The following is a 6,410-nucleotide window of genomic DNA, read 5'->3' as shown; positions in this document are numbered from 1 at the left end:
GAGAGGCGGCCGGAGGGGCGGGGCCGCAGGTTGCCTGGATCTCGGGCGGAGCAGTCGCCACCGAACTCCAAAATGTCCCTGACCAAAGAATTACGTAAAATCTGAAGCAACCTCACCCTCAGGCAGGCCCCGCGTAGTACTCCCCATAATTTACACACTTCGGTGCGCAGCCGCGAGCTGAGCCGATCCCATCCTCCACCTCCAGGGGTCTGCACTCAGGGACGGAGCACGGTGATCCCACACCGGCCCCTAGCAGGGTCCCCGAGCGCCCGCTGGAGCCCACGCGGCTGCCTCGGGGACACAGCCCTTGCGTCAGTCACCCTAAGTGCTGCGCATCCACGCATTGGGATGACACCCATTTGGCCGATGTTGGAACAACTCAGGATATATTATGTTTCTCAAAAGGCAGAATTCAAAACTTGACAGTGTGATCCTGACTGCACTGGAGAGAAAAAAAATCATTCGTGTGAGCCTGGGAAAATGATTGAAATAGAATCCAAGATGACTTAACAATGGTTAACTCCAGGTGGCAACACTCTGGGGGACTTTTATTTTCTTCTTTTTATGTTTCTGTATTTTCCATATTGCCCACAATCAACATATTACTTTTATAACCAGAAACTGACCTTTACTTTTTAAAACGGTTAATAACGCCCCCCCCCCAGGAGCTACTGAGCAATGGTGGAGGAGAAAGTAAGTCAACAAATAACTAGAGAAAACTATGATGGAGTGGGCAGCAGCAAAATAAGGATGGAGAGAGAGGGACCACAGGAGGGTCCATGGATGAGAGGGCTCGGGGGTTAAGATTCTGGGTGGAAGGGACGCTGCAGCTAGGCCTTGGGGCCCTCGGGGACCGGCAGCCCATCTGCCACTGGAAATGAGAGCAAGAGAGTCTAAAAGGACGAAGGGAGGAGGGCGGCACGGAGTTCGCAGTCAGAGACAGGAGGAAGCAAGCGCAAGCAGGATAGGGGACAGGCCCCAGGGGAGGCTGGAGCCCAGAGTAGTGGGCCAGACAGCGTGGAGGACAGCCAGGCTGTGGGCTGCCATCAGCCAGGCTCCACCTCTGAGCCCCTGGCTGCCCCTCTTTCCTCTGTCCCCTAAGGACTTGGCAGGACACCTGGCATTTGGGCAGCTGGGCTCAGGGAAGCATGGAGAGCCTGGGCTGGCATCCGGGCCCCACGGCTGATGCAGTTCAGCTTTGTGACCTTGGGCAAATCAACACTACAAGCCTCGATTTCTGTAAAATGGGGATCATGATTTCAAAGTCAGGGATTAATAACATTCTGTAAAGCCCAGTACCACGTTTAAATGGTGTTCAGAAGATATATCCTAAATTCGGTCAGAATTAAAAGAAGATTTAGTGGTTCTTTTAAAAAAGATTTTATTTTTTTATTTTACAGGGGGCGGGGCTGAGAAGTACCAATTCACAGTTGCTTCACTTGAGTTGTTCCATCAATTGGTTGTCCTATGTGCCTTGACAGGGCAAGCCCAGGGTTTCAAACCGGCAACCTCAGCATTCCAGATTGATGTCTTATCCACTGCTCCATCACAGGTCGGGGCTAATGTTTAAAGTCCAAAATCTCCCAGTTGCAGTGCCACGTGGGAAGGAGGCTTCGGTAATTAAGCTGAGCTCCTGCCTCTGCCAGGGTTTCTCTGGTCTCCCCCAGACTCAAGACTTCTCCCTTTGGGCCAGGAAGCCTCGGGGCCACTAGAGGGCGCTTGTTGCACCGTCATTCCTGAGCTTGAGTCTGGTACTGGGGCAGAGAGGTACTGCTCCCAGGAACCTCCATATCTGGCCATTGGCTTCTGCTTTCCATGCTGACTCACTGTCCTGATTTCGCCCAGGGACCATTCTCATTCTGGGGGCACATAAAAAAGTAATCCAGACTGGAGAGCCTCCTCTGTCCTCTGCCCATCACTTCCCCTTATTACCCTACCAGCCTCGTCTTGGAGAAGGGAGAAAGAGGAGGCTATCTCTTCCTAGATAGGAATTTTTAGAAGTCACTGGAGTTTCTGAATCTACCAGGGCTCAGGGATCACAGGCCAGTGATGGAGGAGAAAGGCAAGTAAGCAGATATATTCACACACTAGCCTAGATCCAGAGTAACACAAAGAGATACACAGACACACAGAGAAACGGTAATTCACACAAAGAAACAGGAACACACACACAACTGCTTTCTCACCCTTTCCCGCAAGAAAGCAATCTGATCAAGCAAACCCACTCTGCACCAAGCTCTCCAATGTCATCCCAGTTTGTCACCCCCCCCCCAGTCTAGGGGAAAAACAAGCCTACAAAAACATAAGAAAATAAAAGACCGCTCAGCCCTGGGATGCCTGACTAGCCTTCTTTTGTAAATAAGCATTTGAATGTGTTTTGTTCTAGGAGCTGCAAGGCAAGCACAAAGGGAGCTCTTTCTCATGCAGGAAGGTCCCTCTGCAGCCCCCCCCTCCCTCATCCATCCTCCCATCCACCCACCAGCTGAGATGGCTTTCCATCCTCTGCTGAAGTCGGGATCCCTCCTGTTTAAAAGAGTCCTAAGAACCACTTTGACCTTTCCAAGTTAAACTGCAGACTGAAATCAAGTTAGGCTTTTATTTAACGGGTTGCTTTACTGAGCAAGAGAGAAGAGAGGGAGAGAGGTACACAGAGCAAGCAGAAGGCAGATGCAAGGATGGGCGTACCGGCTTCCCAGGATGAAAAGTTTGCTCCTCTGCACGCTTGGCACCAAGAAGGGGAAAGTCCAGGGACAGGCCTCTCCCTCCTCCCTGCTGGTGGATCCCCAGTCAGTTGCTATTAGAGTGGCCTTCTGGGCCCCTTGTCACTCACAGGCCTCTTCCAGTTCCCACGTGGAGGTGGGGGTGAGCTCTCCAGTGTGGCTGCAGCTCTTCCCAGGAGGAAGGGAACCCTGGTACTCCAAAAGTTTTCTTTTCCTTCCCCTATCCCTTCTGGGCTCCAGGCATTAAAGCCTCCTCTCTCTCTAGTCTGGAAATGGGTAAATGACGCGTAATTTATGAGCACATCAGCCCAAAGTGCATAAGTCATACGTGCACAAAGCAGCCGGGTAAATATTTAAAGATTAGAGCCAGCTGGGTAGAAACAGAAAAGGCTGGGACAATGGGGATCTCTCTGAATTCACTCTCCCGGAGCTAGGCCAACCCGGTTCAGTGTTGATGCACTCACTGGAGTCCCAGCCTTTGTCCCCTGGAGGACCCTTGGCTGCCCAGCTATTCGGAGTTCCAACCCAGCTAAAGAGAGTTAAACAATCGCATCCTCTCCAACCCCATCTGGAGACAATGGGCTGAGTCATCCCAGGGTTTTTGCTGTGTCCCAATAGTTAATTACACGGAGCCATCACTCCATCCCACTTTGAAATGCATCTGCGGAGGGGGACGGTGTGGTGTGTTCTCCCAGCAGTCACCACACCCGAAGTGGCCTTCGAAACAGCCACTGAGCATTGCTTTAAATCTCTTGGGGCTGCAGGAAGGAAGGGGCTCTGGCACAAGGCAGAGAGGCTGCACAGGGCTGTCACCTGGGATGGCTGGTGGAACGTCTAAGAGGGCTCTTGTTCTGGGGCTCGTAAACCTCCCCACCTCGTCTCCAGACCTGACTCGTTCTGTAATGTTCCTTTTTTTTTTTTTTTTTTCTCCAAAGTCAAGAAAGCCAGTGGGAGAAGGAAGGGCAAAGATACAAATTACTCTTCGTCTTAAATTCCCGAGCCCGAGGAAGCAGCGGGCTCTGAGTAGTCCTGGGAGCCTCCCAGAGCCCTCCGGAGTTATAGATGGAAATTGGTTCCTTGAATAAGCAAGGGCAGCCTCAGTCTTTCCAACGCTCTGCCTGGACTTGTGCTCCTTTCCAAGCGCCCAGGGGACCCCGGATCCTAAAGATGGAAAGGCAGTCGGTGGCCTACATCCCAGGTTGCATAAGCCCGGTTTCTGAGTTGGTCCACGCCCTTTCCGGCAGCTCGAGAGCGTTTCGTCCTTAGTGCTGCAGAGGACGCGGGGTGAACCCGCTGCCGCGCCCCCACTTCAGAAAACGTCTCCCCCGCCCCTGCTTGTCTTGGGGGCCTAGTCTGCCTGAATGTGCGTAGGATGCCCAGACGCAGGACTGGCCAGCAGCGTGGGAGAGGGAGCAGAATTGGGTCCCCAGCCCGAGTCTTCAAGAGGGATCTCTCTGGAGACTTACGTCTTCTCCAACTACCTTGCTTTTAACTTAGTGGAGAAAGTAGCTGCTCCTAAGAGCCCGAATTGGGGTCAAGTGGGGATGGGGTGGGGGAAGCTGCACGGGGCAAAGTATGACGGAATTCCTTTCAGCTGTGAGTTCTGTGCGACCCTCAACCGGCCTGTGGCGAGACTGGTGGCGAGGGAGCCGCACTAGGAGAGGAGAAGCTCGGAAAGTGGGGGCGGGAGCGGGGGAACCGCAGCTAGAGGACGCGCCCAGGGTGGAGAAGCGCAGCCAGCCGTACCAGGGTAGGAGTGGGGGTGGCGGAGGCAGAGACCGAGGATTTTGAAGCGGGCGGGGCGGAGCTTGACGGCTGAGAAACCCGCCCCCGCCGGCCTCGCTCCCCGGCGCCAAAGCAGAACATTGCGAATCAGAGCATTTTGCGGTCAATTTTCCACCGCTTAAGAAACGCTCAGCCAGCCACGTGATCGGCCCCACCCTGCGCGGCCGGGATCCCTGGGCACCGGCGCCAGAAGAGTCACGGCCCGAGTAGCTGCTGATGCCAGGGGGCCGCGGGCCCCTTTATGGTAGCCCTAACGCTGGAGAGGGAACGGGCTCCCAGCTCCTGCTGCGAGCCGCGAGAGCCAAGCTGGGGGCCTGTGGTGTGTCCTTGCGCCGGAGTTGAAAGGCGCGGGCGGCGATTTATAGGAAGGGATCGTAATTAGAGGACAAATTGCCCCGCTGCCCCGCGGCTCGAGAGCGGAGGCGGGGATGCCGGGGGACCACCAGAGCGAGGCGCGCGCCCAGCTTCGGTGCAGATGTGCTGCAGCTGGAAGCCTGCGCGCGGCGGGGCGCCCGGAGTTTGGCCCCGAGGGGGCGGGCGCGGGAGCGGCTTTCTGGGACCGGTACAATGGCCTTAACACTCGGCTGCCCCCTTTGTACCGGGATGCGCCGCCCGCCCCGCGGCGCCTTTGTATCGCGCCGCCACCGCCCCAAACCAGAACGAGCGCACAGAGGCCGCTCGGGCCCCGCCAGCCCCGGCGCTTCAAAGCTGCCCGGCGCGTGCCAGCACCCTCTGTCCGGCCTCGGCCCCGCCGTTCGCCCTGAGCCCGGCCGGGATCTGGCCCGCGGGCCTTGAGGCCGGAACAGAAGAGCACCCTAGGGCCGCTGTCGCCGCAGCCTCAGCGTGAAAAGAAGTTGAGGCGCCATCCTCCACGCTGCTTGGCGCCTGGGAGGACACTGCCGGGGCAGGGCCCTTCAATACCCTGGGCAGGGGCGGAGAGGGAGAGATGCCTCGGCTCCAAGGAGCTGGGGGGGGGGCACCCAGAACTAAGCAATTTCTCCTCCACCTCCTGCAAAGGCCAATTTGTTCGTTCCTCTGCCGCAAAGATCCACTGCGGAAGTTTTGCGTCCACGCGACCTACCCATCGCCCTGGAATGCAGCTGTGGGGGCCCGCATTCTTCAGTACCCCATTTTACAAACACTGAAACTGAGCCTATACGAATCCCGTAAAAGGAAATATTTAAGTTTGAACCCAAGGTCTCCCGTGGACTTCACCCTTCCTGTCAGTCATAGCTACTGGAGTCCCGCTCCAGGAGCCAAACCCGGGACTGCTCCGGAGTCCTCTGTAGGGCCTAGCCCGTCCTGGGCCAGACACCTACCTCCTCCCTCGGGCTCCCTTGGTCTCCAGCTACAGCCGGAATAATGAAAAGAGGTTGGGGCTGGCCTGTGGTGGTGCAGTGGACCCTCGTTCACTCCTGGTCGAGGCACATACAACAAGCAACCGATGAACAGCTAGAGTGAAGTAACTACTTCTCAGTCCCCCCCCCCCACAGAAAACCAATAAATAAAATCTTTTTTAAAATTTTTTTTTCTTTTTACAGAGACACAGAGAGAGTCAGAGAGAGGGATAGATAGGGACAGACAGAAATGGAGAGAGATGAGAAGCATCAATCATTAGTTTTTCATTGCTATACCTTAGTTGTTCATTGATTGCTTTCTCATATGTGCCTTGACCGGGGGACTTCAGCAGACCGAGTAACCCCTTGCTCGAGCCAGCGACCTTGGGTCCAAGCTGGTGAGCTTTGTTCAAACCAGATGAAGCCGCACTTAAGCTGGCAACCTCAGGGTCTCGAACCTGGGTCCTCTGCATCCCAGTCTGACGCTCTATCCACTGCGCCACCGCCTGGTCAGGCTTTTTTTTTTTTTTTTTTTTTTTTAATTTTATAAAAGAGGTCAGGTCCCATG

This window comes from Saccopteryx bilineata, chromosome 3, assembly GCF_036850765.1.
Source record: "Saccopteryx bilineata isolate mSacBil1 chromosome 3, mSacBil1_pri_phased_curated, whole genome shotgun sequence".
Lineage (NCBI taxonomy): Eukaryota > Metazoa > Chordata > Mammalia > Chiroptera > Emballonuridae > Saccopteryx > Saccopteryx bilineata.
Note: the sequence above shows the minus strand (reverse complement) of the source record.